A 12,234-nucleotide genomic window follows, 5' to 3' on the forward strand; every position below is an offset into this window, starting at 1 on the left:
GCATGTAAACACACACACACACACACACACACACACACACTCACACACAGTGTACAGGCACACTTACACACAGACACAGACTCTATCGCCCAGTGGGTTTGTCCCATCTGGCCACATTAGTAGCAACAGCCCACTAAAGTTCTCCTATCCATATACTTGCCTAGATGGCTTTTAAATTATGCTGATGTGCCCACCTCAACCACAATTTAGACCATAGGATATAGGAGCAGAATGAGGCCATTTGGCTGACCAAGTCTGTTCTGCTATTCCATCACAACTGATTTATTATCCCTCTCAGCCCCATTCTCCTGCCTTCTCTCTGTAACCTTTGACACCCTGAGTAATCAAGAAACTATCAACCTCTTCTTTAAATACACCCAATGACTTGGCCTTCACAGCTGTCTGTCGCAATGAATTCCACAAATTCACGAGTCTATGGCAGAGAAAAAGATATCCTCCTCAATCCTGTTCTAAATGGACATGCCTCTTCTGAGGCTGTGCCCTCTGGTCCTCGGCTTCCACAGTATAGGAAACATCCTCTCCACATCCACTCTAATATTCAATAGGTTTCAATGAGATTCCCCCCCACCTGTATTCTTCTAAAGTAAGGGACAACTAGTGATGCAGAATTTCTTCAAGACAGCCAAGGCAGAAGGGACTGATTGTCATCACCACCTCCTTTTCTTTACCTTCATCAACTTTCCTTTTTTCAAGCTTGTGCTCTTCACCATAAAATTGGTGGCATGGATGTTACACCTGGGTGGCATGCAGACGACCATTGCAAATCCTGTTCTTTTTCCACAGAATACTCATCGATTTCCCCAGAGCAGTTTGGGTGGACTATTTCAGCATGCCAGTGGTCTGTTCTATCATTATTTCATCTAGCAGGATGGTTTTCGTTGTGTGTATGTTACCCATATGAACGTGTTGTACATCAAGTACGCAATTATGTTGAAAATGTGCGGTAACTCTACAGCTCCCACCTGCGCTAGGATGGTTTATGGGCTCTCCTCCTTAAGTAGAACAGACCAACCATTTTCCTTCCACCAACACATTCATCAGCCTCAACAACAAAACAATCTGCTGGATGAGGTTTATGGGTCAAGCAGTATCTGTGGAAGGAAAGGGATGGTCAAAATTTCTGGTCAAAATCCTGCATCAGTATGCTTTACTAACTTGCTTAAACTCATTTTTATGTGAGACAACCTCCCCTTCCACTCCACCCATTTTCTCTGATCGAAGGTTCAAAGTTCAAAACAAAGTTATTATCAGAGTCCACATACGTCACCATCTGCAATCCTGAGATTCATTGTCTTGTGGGCATACTCAATAAATCCATAATAGAATATTAACCATAACAGAATCAATGACAGGCCGCACCAACTTGGGTGTTCAACCAGTGGGCAAAAGGCAACAAACTGAACAATACAAGCAATAAAGGAATAATAATAATAATAATATCAATGATAAATTGCCACTGGCATCCATACGGTTTGGCCGTGACAGCTGCAGCTTTGGCAATCCTGCTGTTACACCTGCTTCAAGGGAGAGGGAGCTGGTGATGGTCGGACCAAGGTAGGTGGAGGAGCCAACGACATCAAGAGAGCAACCATCAATGGTGATGTTTGGGGGAGACTCTGCACCCTGGACCATAACGTTTGTCTTCTTCAGACTGATGGTTAACCCAACAGGCATGGGCAAAGCGGTTAGTCGGTTGTTGGAGTCCACCTTCAGTGTGTGATGTCAATGCTGTACCATCTGCCAACAGCATCTCGCAGAGGAGGGCTGTCCTAACTTTGGTCTTGGAGCACAAATGAGCAATGTTGAACAGCTTGCCATCAGCTCTTTTGCAAAGGTGGGTGCCCTCAGTGCAGTTGGTGAAAGCACAGCGAAGGAGCATGGAGAAGATTCCAAAGAGGGTCAGTGCCAGGGCACAACCTTGTTTCACTCCACTGCTCACTGCAAGGGAATCAGGAGTTGCCCCATTGAAGCGGACAGTGCTGTGCATGTCCTTGTGGAAGGATGATATGATACTGTGCAGTACGGGGGGGCAGCCAACCTTTAGCAGGAGTTTGAAGAAACTGCTTCTGCTGACGAGGTTGAACGCCATGGTCAGATCGATGAAGGCTGTGCACAGTGACTTCTGCTGCTCTCGACACTTCTCCTGCAGCTGGTCCAGTGAGAAGATCATGCCCACATTGGGACTCTGGGTAGACTCTGGATGCAACGCTCTGAAGTCGTGCCAAGACGATGCAGGCAAGCACTTTTGCCACAATACTAAGGAGAAGAGATGCCACGGTAATTGTTACCATCACTATAGTCGCCCTTGTTTTTGTACAGTGTGATGATGTTGGCATCTCGCAAGTCTTGGGGGATGTGGCCTTTCTCCCAACAAAGACACAGAAGCTCATGTAGATGATGCAGCAAGGCAAACTTCCTGCTCCCCTAGTCTTCAGGGGGAATTCCATCTTTCCCTGGGCTTTCTCACTGGCAAGACAGTTGACAGCTTTGCTGAGCTCCTCCATAGATGGCAACACATCAAGCTCTTCCATGACTGTCAAGTCGGTCAGTGCCTCCATGGCAGCATTGGCACCACGGTCCGGGTTGCATACAACTCCAGGTAGTGCTCTACCCAAAGCTCAAGCTGCTTGCTCTGGTCCGTGATGGCTGCCCCAGTGTTAAGGCTTCAGTGGGACTGCCTTGGTTGCTGAAAGTCCTGTTGCTGACTTGATGCCGTCAAACATCCCTCTTGCATCTCTGCAGTCAGCAGCTGATTGGATTTTAGAACACAGAACATAGAAAAGTACAGCACAGTACAGGCCCTTCAGCCCACAATGTTGTGCCGACCCTCAAACCCTGCCTCCCATATAAGCCCCCACCTTAAGTTCCTCCATATACCCGTCTAGTAGTTTCTTAAATTTCACTAGTGTATCTGCCTCCACCACTGACTCAGGCAGTGCATTCCACGTACCAACCACTCTCTGAGTAAAAAACCTTCCTCTAATATCCCCCTTGAACTTCCCACCCCTTACCTTAAAGCCATGTCCTCTGGTATTGAGCAGTGGTACCCTGGGGAAGAGGCGCTGGCTATCCACTCTATCTATTCCTCTTAATATCCTGTACACCTCTATCATGTCTCCTCTCATCCTCCTTCTCTCCAAAGAGTAAAGCCCTAGCCCCCTTAATCTCTGATCATAATGCATACTCTCTAAACCAGGCAGCATCCTGGTAAATCTCCTCTGTACCCTTTCCAATGCTTCCACATCCTTCCTATAGTGAGGTGACCAGAAATGGACACAGTACTCCAAGAGTGGCCTAACCAGAGTTTTATAGAGCTGCATCATTACCTCGCAACTCTTAAACTCTATCCCTCGATTTATGAAAGCTAACACCCAATAAGCTTTCTTAACTACCCTATCTACCTGTGAGGCAACTTTCAGGGATCTGTGGGCATGTACCCCCCAGATCCCTCTGCTCCTCCACACTACTAAGTATCCTGCCATTTACTTTGTACTCTGCCTTGGAGTTTGTCCTTCCAAAGTGTACCTCCTCACACTTCTCCAGGTTGAACTCCATCTGCCACTTCTCAGCCCACTTCTGCATCCTATCAATGTCTGTCTGCAATCTTTGACAATCCTCTACACTATCCACAATGCCACCAACCTTTGTGTCATCTGCAAACTTGCCAACCCACTCTTCCACCCCAACATCCAGATCATTAATAAAAATCACAAAAAGTAGAGGTCCCAGAACCAATCCTTGTGGGACACCACTAATCACAACCCTCCAATCCGAATGTACTCCTTCCACCACGACCCTCTGTTTTCTGCAGGCAAGCCAATTCTGAATCCACCTGGCCAAACTTCCCCGAATTCCATGCCTTCTGACTTTCTGAATAAGCCTACCGTGTGGAACCTTGTCAATTGCCTTACTAAAATCCATATAGATCACATCCACTGCACTACCCTCATCTATATGCCTGGTCACCTCCTCAAAGAACTCTATCAAGCTTGTTAGACATAATCTGCCCTTCACAAAGCTATGCTGACTGTCCCTGATCAGACCATGATTCTCTAAATGCCCATAGATCCTATCTCTAAGAATCTTTTCCAACAGCTTTCCCACCACAGATGTAAGGGTTACTGGTCTATAATTACCCGGACTATCCCTACTACCTTTTTTGAACAAGGGGACAACATTCACCTCCCTCCAATCCTCTGGTACCATTCCTGTGGACAGTGAGGACATAAAGATCCTAGCCAGAGGCTCAGTAATCTCTTCCCTTGCCTTGCGGAGCAGCCTGGGGCATATTCTGTCAGGCCCCAGGGACTTATCCGTCCTATTGTATTTTAACAACTCCAACACCTCCTCTCCCTTAATATCAACATGCTCCAGAACATCAACCTCACTCATATTGTCCTCATCGTCATCAATTTCCCTCTCATTGGTGAATACCGAAGAGAAGCATTCATTGAGGACCTCGCTCACTTCCACAGCTTCCAGGCACACCTTCCCACCTTTATCTCCAATCCTTTCTACCTTCACTCCTGTCATCCTTTTTTTCTTCACATAATTGAAGAATGCCTTGGGGTTTTCCTTTACCCTACTCGCCAAGGCCTTCTCATGCCCCCTTCTTGCTCTCCTTAGCCCCTTCTTAAGCTCCTTTCTTGCTTCCCTATATTCCTCAATAGACCCATTTGATCCTTGCTTCCCTATATTCCTCAATAGACCCATCTGATCCTTGCTTCCTAAACTTAATGTATGCTACCTTCTTCCACCTGACTAGATTTTCCACCTCACTTGTCACCCATGGTTCCTTCACCCTACCATTCTTTATTTTCTTCACCGGGACAAATTTATCCTTAACATCCTGCAAGAGATCTCTAAACATCGACCACATGTCCATAGTACATTTTCCTGCAAAACCATCATCCCAATTCACACCCGTAAGTTCTAGTCTTATAGCCTCATAATTTGCCCTTCCCCAATTAAAAATTTTCCTGTCCTCTCTGATTCTATCCTTTTCCATGATAATGCTAAAGGCCAGGGAGTGGTGGTCACTGTCCCCCAGATGCTCACCCATTGAGAGATCTGTGGCCTGACCAGGTTTGTTACCTAATACTAGATCTGGTATGGCATTCCTAGTCGGCCTGTCAACATACTGTGACAGGAATCCATCCTGGTCACACTTAACAAACTCTGCCCCGTCTAAACCCATTGGAACCAATCAGGTGCCAATCAATATGAGGGAAGTTAGAGTCACCCATGATAACAATGCTGTTATTTTTGCACCTTTCCAAAATCTGCCTCCCAATGTGCTCCTCAGTATCTCTGCTGCTACCAGGGGGTCTATAGAATACCCCCAGTAGAGCAACTGCTCCCTTCCTGTTCCTGACTTCCACCCATACTGACTCAAAAGAGGATCCTGCTACATTACCCACCTTTTCTGTAGCTGTAATAGTATCTCTGACCAATAATGCCGCCCCTCCTCCCCTTTACCCCCTCTCTATCCCTTTTAAAGCACTGAAATCCAAGAATATTGAGAATCCATTCATGCCCTGGTGCCAGCCAAGTCTCTGTAATGGCCATGACATCATAATTCCATCTATGTATCCAAGCTCTCAATTCATCACCTTTGTTCCTGATGCTTCTTGCATTGAAGTACACGCACTTTAGCCCTTCTACCTTACTACCTTTACACCCTTTATTCTGCTTCTCTTTCCTCAAAGCCTCTTTATATGTTAGATCTGGCTTTACTCCATGCACTATACTTGCAGTTCTCGCATGACCTTTATCCTCCTCCACCTCACTATCTGCTCTCACACTCTGATTCCCCTCCCCCCGTAAATCTAGTTTAACCCCCCCCCCCCGGAGCAGCACGAGCAAACCTTCCCGCAGGGATGTTAGTGCCCCTCCAGTTCAAGTGCAACCCATCCCGTTGGAACAGGTCCCACCTTGCCTGGAACAAGGCCCAATTGTCCAGGAACATGAAGCCCTCCCTGCTGCACCAACTCCTTAGCCACGTATTTAGTTGCATTAGCTTCCTATTTCCAGCCTCACTAGCACGTGGCACAGGTAGCAATCCTGAGATTGCAACCCTGGAGGTCCTGTCCTTTGCACCTAACTCCCTAAACTCTCTTTGCAGGACCTCCTCCTTCTTCCTATCCACGTCATTGGTCCCTACATGGACCACAACATCTGGCTGCTCACCCTCCCTCCTAAGAATACTGAGAACTCGATCCGAGATATCGTGGACCCTAGCACCAGGGAGGCAACATGCTGCCGAAATTCTGCCAGTAGTTGTTCACACAACTTCGGGCAGTTTGCTGTGCCTTGTTTCAAGCAGCTCTGAGGGGTTTGTGTGTGCTAGTACAGGAGTTTTCTCTTGGCCTCAGTCACCTGTTCCATTTCTTCCCAGTGCACTTCGTACCAGTCTGTGTTCTTGTGCTCCTTTTGCCCAAATGCTGTTATGGCTGCATTGTAGATGACTTCATGGAGTTGTGACCATTTGGAGTCAATAGAGGTACTGTCACCAGAACTGTTCCTCATTGCGACTTCAAAGGCATCTGCGAGCTGCTGTGCTCTGTCAGAGTTCGCTGTACAGAAGGTGTTGTTGTGAGATTGTCCCTATGGCTTCGGATGATGGAGTCTCTTTGGCGTTGGCCTGGATCTGCTGATGACAGGGGAGTGGTCTGTGTCACAGTCTGCGCTGTGGTAGGTCCCAGTTCAGGTCCCTGCATCTGGTGATGGTAGGGTCGAGCCAATGCCAGTGGTGGCACCCTGGGGTCTCCAGGAGACCTTGTGCTGTTCCTCGCAAAGAAAACACATGTTGGCGATGCACAGTCCATGAAGGCAGCACAGCTCTAGCAGTCTCTGCCCGTTCTCGTTCATCTTGCCGATGCTATGATGGCCAGGGCAAGTAGCCCATTTTTCATGGTCAGCTCCAGCTCTAGCACTGAAGTGTCCAGGCAGGTACAATCCTTCAGTGCTTGGGATTCTGGACCTTGCCTCATCCAGAGCCTCGTAGGACTGGTCTTTGGACTCTGGTGAAGAGCAAAGTGTCAGGACATTGATGGCCAGGTTTACGGGATCGGAAAGTGACAATAAGCAGAGAGCAGGGATCCTTTCTATTCCACCTGTTGGTGGTTCCATAGTCACAATCCCATGCAGCCTTGAGTCTTCATGAGGGAGACCCTGCCAAAAGCATGTGTAATTGGACTCTCTGATGAAACTGTTATCTACCAAGCGGGTCTCCTGGAGGTAGGCAAAGTCAATGATCAGCCAAGTGAGCTCCCTGTCAATGACTGCTGTTTTGCGGGCTGTGTCAATCTGCTGGATTTCGTCAGTCATTCCGGGATACATGGTCCAGATATTCCAGCTTGTGAGGTGAAGAGCTGGCGTCTTCCTAGAGCACGGGAAGGGGATTAAGCACACGGTACTATAGTCCACCTGTGCTGATGGAAATCGTAGAGGGGATGTTTTTGCCATCCAAACTGACTGGGTCTGCAAGTGAGGAAATGGAGGATCCAATTGCGTAAGGACTTGAAGCTTCTTGATTAGTTTTGAGTGGAATATTGTATTGAATACCAAGCTGTAGTAGATAAAGAGCATCCTGATGTTTGCATCTTTGCTGTCCTGATGTTCCAGAGTTCAGTGAAGAGCCAATGTGAAAGCATCTGCTGTGGACTTGTTGCTCCAGTGGGTAGACTGGAGTGGATCCAAGAAACTTCTCAGGCAGGAGTGATATATTTAGTCACCAATCTCTCAAAACACTTCATACTGTGGATGTACAGTGCCTATAAAAAGTATTCACCTCCACCCCCTCAGAAGTTTTCAAGTTTCATTGTTTTACAACATTGGATCACCATGGATTTAATTAGGCTTTTTTGACACTGGTCAGCGGAAAAGAATGTCAAAGTGAAAACAAATTTCTACAAATTGGTCTAAATTTATTAAACACAAAATAATTGATTACATAATTAATCACCCCCTTCATCAGTGTTTAGATTATGAGAACACTCAGTCCTCTTTTATTGTCATTTAGAAATGTATGCATACATTAAGAAATGATACAATGTTCCTCCAGAGTGATATCACAGGAAAACGGGACAAACCGAAGACTAACACTGATAGAACCACAAAATTATAACATATAGTTACAGCAGTGCAAAACAATATCATAATTTGATAAAGAACAAACCACGGGCACGGTAAAAAAAAAGTCTCAAGTCCCGATCGACTCCCGAGTCCCCGATAACAGGCAACAAAAGGGAGAAACTCCCTGCCATAAACCTCCAGGCACTGACAACTTGTCGATACATTGGAAGCAGCCGACCACAGCCGACACCGAGTCCACCTGTCCGAAAACTTCGAGCCTCCGACCAGCCCCTCCGATACAGCCTCCCAAGCGCCTTCGACCTAGCCCCGGCCGCTGAAACAAGCAAAGCCGAGGATTCGGGGCCTTCTGCTCCGGAGATTCCGGTTACCACACAGTAGCAGCGGCAGCGAAGCGGGCATTTCAGAAGTTTCTCCAGATGTTCCTCCGTACTCTCATGTCTGTCTCCATCAAATCAGAATTGTGCACGGTCCCCTACTTGACAGATAACAGATAGCATTCACTGAAGTGGCCACACACGCTGCGTCGCGCCACCATCTTCTCCTCCTTTAGTAGATGCATCTTTGGCAGCGATTACAGCCTTGAGTCCGTGCGGATAGGACCCTATCAGCTTTGCACATCTGGACACCGCAATTTTTCTCTATTCTTCTTTACAAAGCTGCTCAAGCTCTGTCAGATTGCACGGGGATTATGAGTGAACAGACCTTTTGTGTCCAGCCTCAAATTCTCAATTGGATTGAGTTCTGGACTATGACTTGGCCCCTTCAGGACATTAACTTTGTTGTTTTTAATCCATTCCTGTGTAGCTTTGGCTTTACGCTTTGGGTCATTGTCTTGCTGGAAAACAAATCTTCTCCCAAGTTGCAGTTTTCTTGTGGACTGCACCAGGTTTTCCTCCAGGATATCCCTGTATTTTGCTGCATTCATTTTACCCTCTACCTTCACAAGCCTGCCAGCGTCTGCTGCAGTGAAGCATCCCCACAGCATGATGCATCCACCACAGAAGGGATGGCGTGTTTTTGATGATGTGCGGTGTTTGGCTTACACCAAACATAGTGTTTAGTCTGTTGGCCAAAAAGCTCAGTTTTGGTTTCATCAGACCACAGAACGCTCTTCCAGCTGACTTCTGAGTCCCCCACATGCCTTCTGGCAAACTCTATCCAAGATTTCATGTTAGTTTTTTTTCAACAGCTGCTCTCTCATTGTCACTTTCCCATAAACCTACAATTGGTGAAGTACCTGGGCAACAGTTGTTTTATGCAGTCTCTCCCATCTCAGTCACCAAAGCCTGTAACTCCTCCAGAGTTGTCATAGGTCTCTTGGTGGCCTCCCTCACTAATCCCCTTCTTGCACGGTCACTCAGTTTTTGAGGACGGTCTGTTGCAGGCAGATATACAGCCTTGCCATATTTTTTCCATTTCTTGATGATTGACTAAATTGTACTTCAAGGGATATTCAGTACTTGGAAATTTTCTTGTATCCATCTCCTAACTTGTGTTTTTCAAAAATCTTTTCACGAAGTTGCTTGGAGCGTTCTTTTGCCTTCACGGTGTAGTTTTTACCAGGATACTGACTCACCAGCAGTTGGACCTTCCAGACACAGGTGTATTTTTACTACAATTAATTGAAACACCTTGACTGCACACAGGTGATTTCCATTTAACTAATTACTTAACTTCTGAAACCAATTGGCTGCACCATGGATGATTTAGTGCATAATATTAAATGGGGTGAGCAATTAGTTTGTGTTTTATATTTGTAATTAATTTAGATCACTTTGTAGAGATAGGTTTTCACATGAAAGAGTCTTTTTCTGTTGATCACTGTCAAAAGAAAGTCAAATTAAATCCACTGTGATTCAATGTTGTAAAACAATAAAACTTGAAAACTTCCTGTGGGCGTGAATACTTTTTATAGGCACTGTACATACTACTGGACAATAATATAGATCGGGCTACTTGCAAGGGTCCAGCCTATCTTTTTGTGGGGTAACTGGAACAGTCTTTATTTCAGTCTCACTCTGGCTCTTGTCCATCAACATTTTTTTTCAGTATATTGATGACTACTACATTGGTGATGCTTCCTGAATGCAAACAGAACTCAAGCAGTTCATTACTTTTGCTGCCAGTTTTAATCTGACTCCTCACTTCCCTTTCTAGATGTGTCTATCTCAACCTAGTGACTAAGATACAGCTGGCAACAGCTATCTTGATTGATCACCTCCTCTCACCTGCTTCCTGAGAAGATTCCATCCCATTCAGTGCTATCAGAGGTAGAAGCATTGGTTATTGGTTCAGGGTTTGACTACAATGGCACTTTGGCAGCTCTGTAAAGCTGGTAGCTATTTAAGTTCCTTTGAGCCCATAGCCATCCTATAATAATTATGTAGTTTTCAATAATTAAATTCAGAAGACAAGTAGTCTTGTCTGTGTGGTTTACATTCTAAATTTCATCCCATCCACCTGTTTCTGTACTACAATTCCTCCAAGTCTAGCAATATTTCAGCTTTTAAATTATTATACATATTTCTGAATCACTACATGACTTCTCTGTTCTCCTATCACAGTAACCTTCTCCAGACCTACACAACTCTCATAATCACTCCACTACTTCAATTTTATCTTCTTACATTGCTCCAGAAAGGGAACATCGCTTTGACATTAGCAGCCATGTCTAGCAACCGTAATGTATTTCCAATGGATTTTGGGGTGGTTCAGCTTCTGCAACCCAATGCAAACACAAACAGTAAACAAGTAGCTGGAGAAATGAGCCATCAAGTTTTGATGCAGGTTTTAACCCAAAACATCAACAATTCTCTTCCCTCTACAGATGCTACTGGACCTGTTGAGTAGATTTCTCCAAATTCCAAAACCTCTGAAATCTCTTGTGTCATAGACTGACACAAGAAACGGTAGACACTGGAATCTGAAGGTGCCACCACAACAATTTAAACAGGAAGTTGTCCTGGATAAGTTTAGGTGTTATTTGGAAATTGATACTCAAGAAAAAAAAGACTAAGGAAGCTATAAAGTGTTCCTGTTTTCCAGAAATAAATTTATTCTGCCTTCACTTCCAAGTCCCAATGCCCAGCTGGAGCCATGTTCTGTCTCCAGCTGCAGACAAATGAGTCCATATATTCCGGCAGCTCATTCCAAATACACGCCACCTTCTACATGAAGAATTTGCCCCTAATGAATGGCTACAGCAGCAGAAGACCACAAATATACCTCCAGTGGCTTTTTGTTTCTCGCACAATTCTCTGTAAATTCTTGAGACCGTTGTACGTGAAAATCCCAGGAGACCAGCAGTTTCTGAGAAACTCAAACCCCCTCCCCGTCTGGCACCAACAATCAATCCATGGTCAAAGTCACTTCGATTACATTTCTTCCCCATTCTGATGCTTGATCTGACCAACAAATGAACCTTATGAGCATGATTCGCTGATTAAATATTTGCATTAATGAGCAGGCGTACAGGTGCACTAAATAAAGTATCCCTCAATCGCAGATCTCTGCAGAGAGTGCTGTGGACAGCTCAGTGCATCTGTAGATGTGAACTTCCCACTATTCAGGACAGGTGTGTAAAAAGGGCCCAAAGTATCATTGGGGACCTGAGTCACCCCAACCACAAACTGTTCCAGCTGCTACCATCTGGGAAACGGTACCGCAGCCAGGACCAACAGGCTCCAGGACAGCTTCTTCCACTGGGCCATCAGACTGATTAATTCATGCTGACACAACTGTATTTCTATGTTATATTGACTATCTTATTGTACATAATATTTATTACAAATTACTATAAATTGCACATTGCACATTTAGATGGAGATGTAACATAAGGATTTTTACTCCTCATGTATGTGAAGGATGTAAGAAATAAAGTCAATTCAATTCAATCTACTGAGTGTATATATACTGTAGATGTACTGAAAGCTCTACCTCACTTGGGAATCTCCCTGGATCCCTCTCTCTTCCTCTCTCAGTAACATTCCCTGCTTTAAGATACTCTGTAAGGATGTAGGTTTACAAATCTTTGACCCAAGGTTTGGTTCTTTTCCTGATGATGCCTGTGGATCATGGTAAGTAACTTTATGGAATAGACCAGTTAATTTTGTTAAA

This window comes from Mobula hypostoma, chromosome 15, assembly GCF_963921235.1.
Source record: "Mobula hypostoma chromosome 15, sMobHyp1.1, whole genome shotgun sequence".
Classification (NCBI taxonomy): domain Eukaryota; kingdom Metazoa; phylum Chordata; class Chondrichthyes; order Myliobatiformes; family Myliobatidae; genus Mobula; species Mobula hypostoma.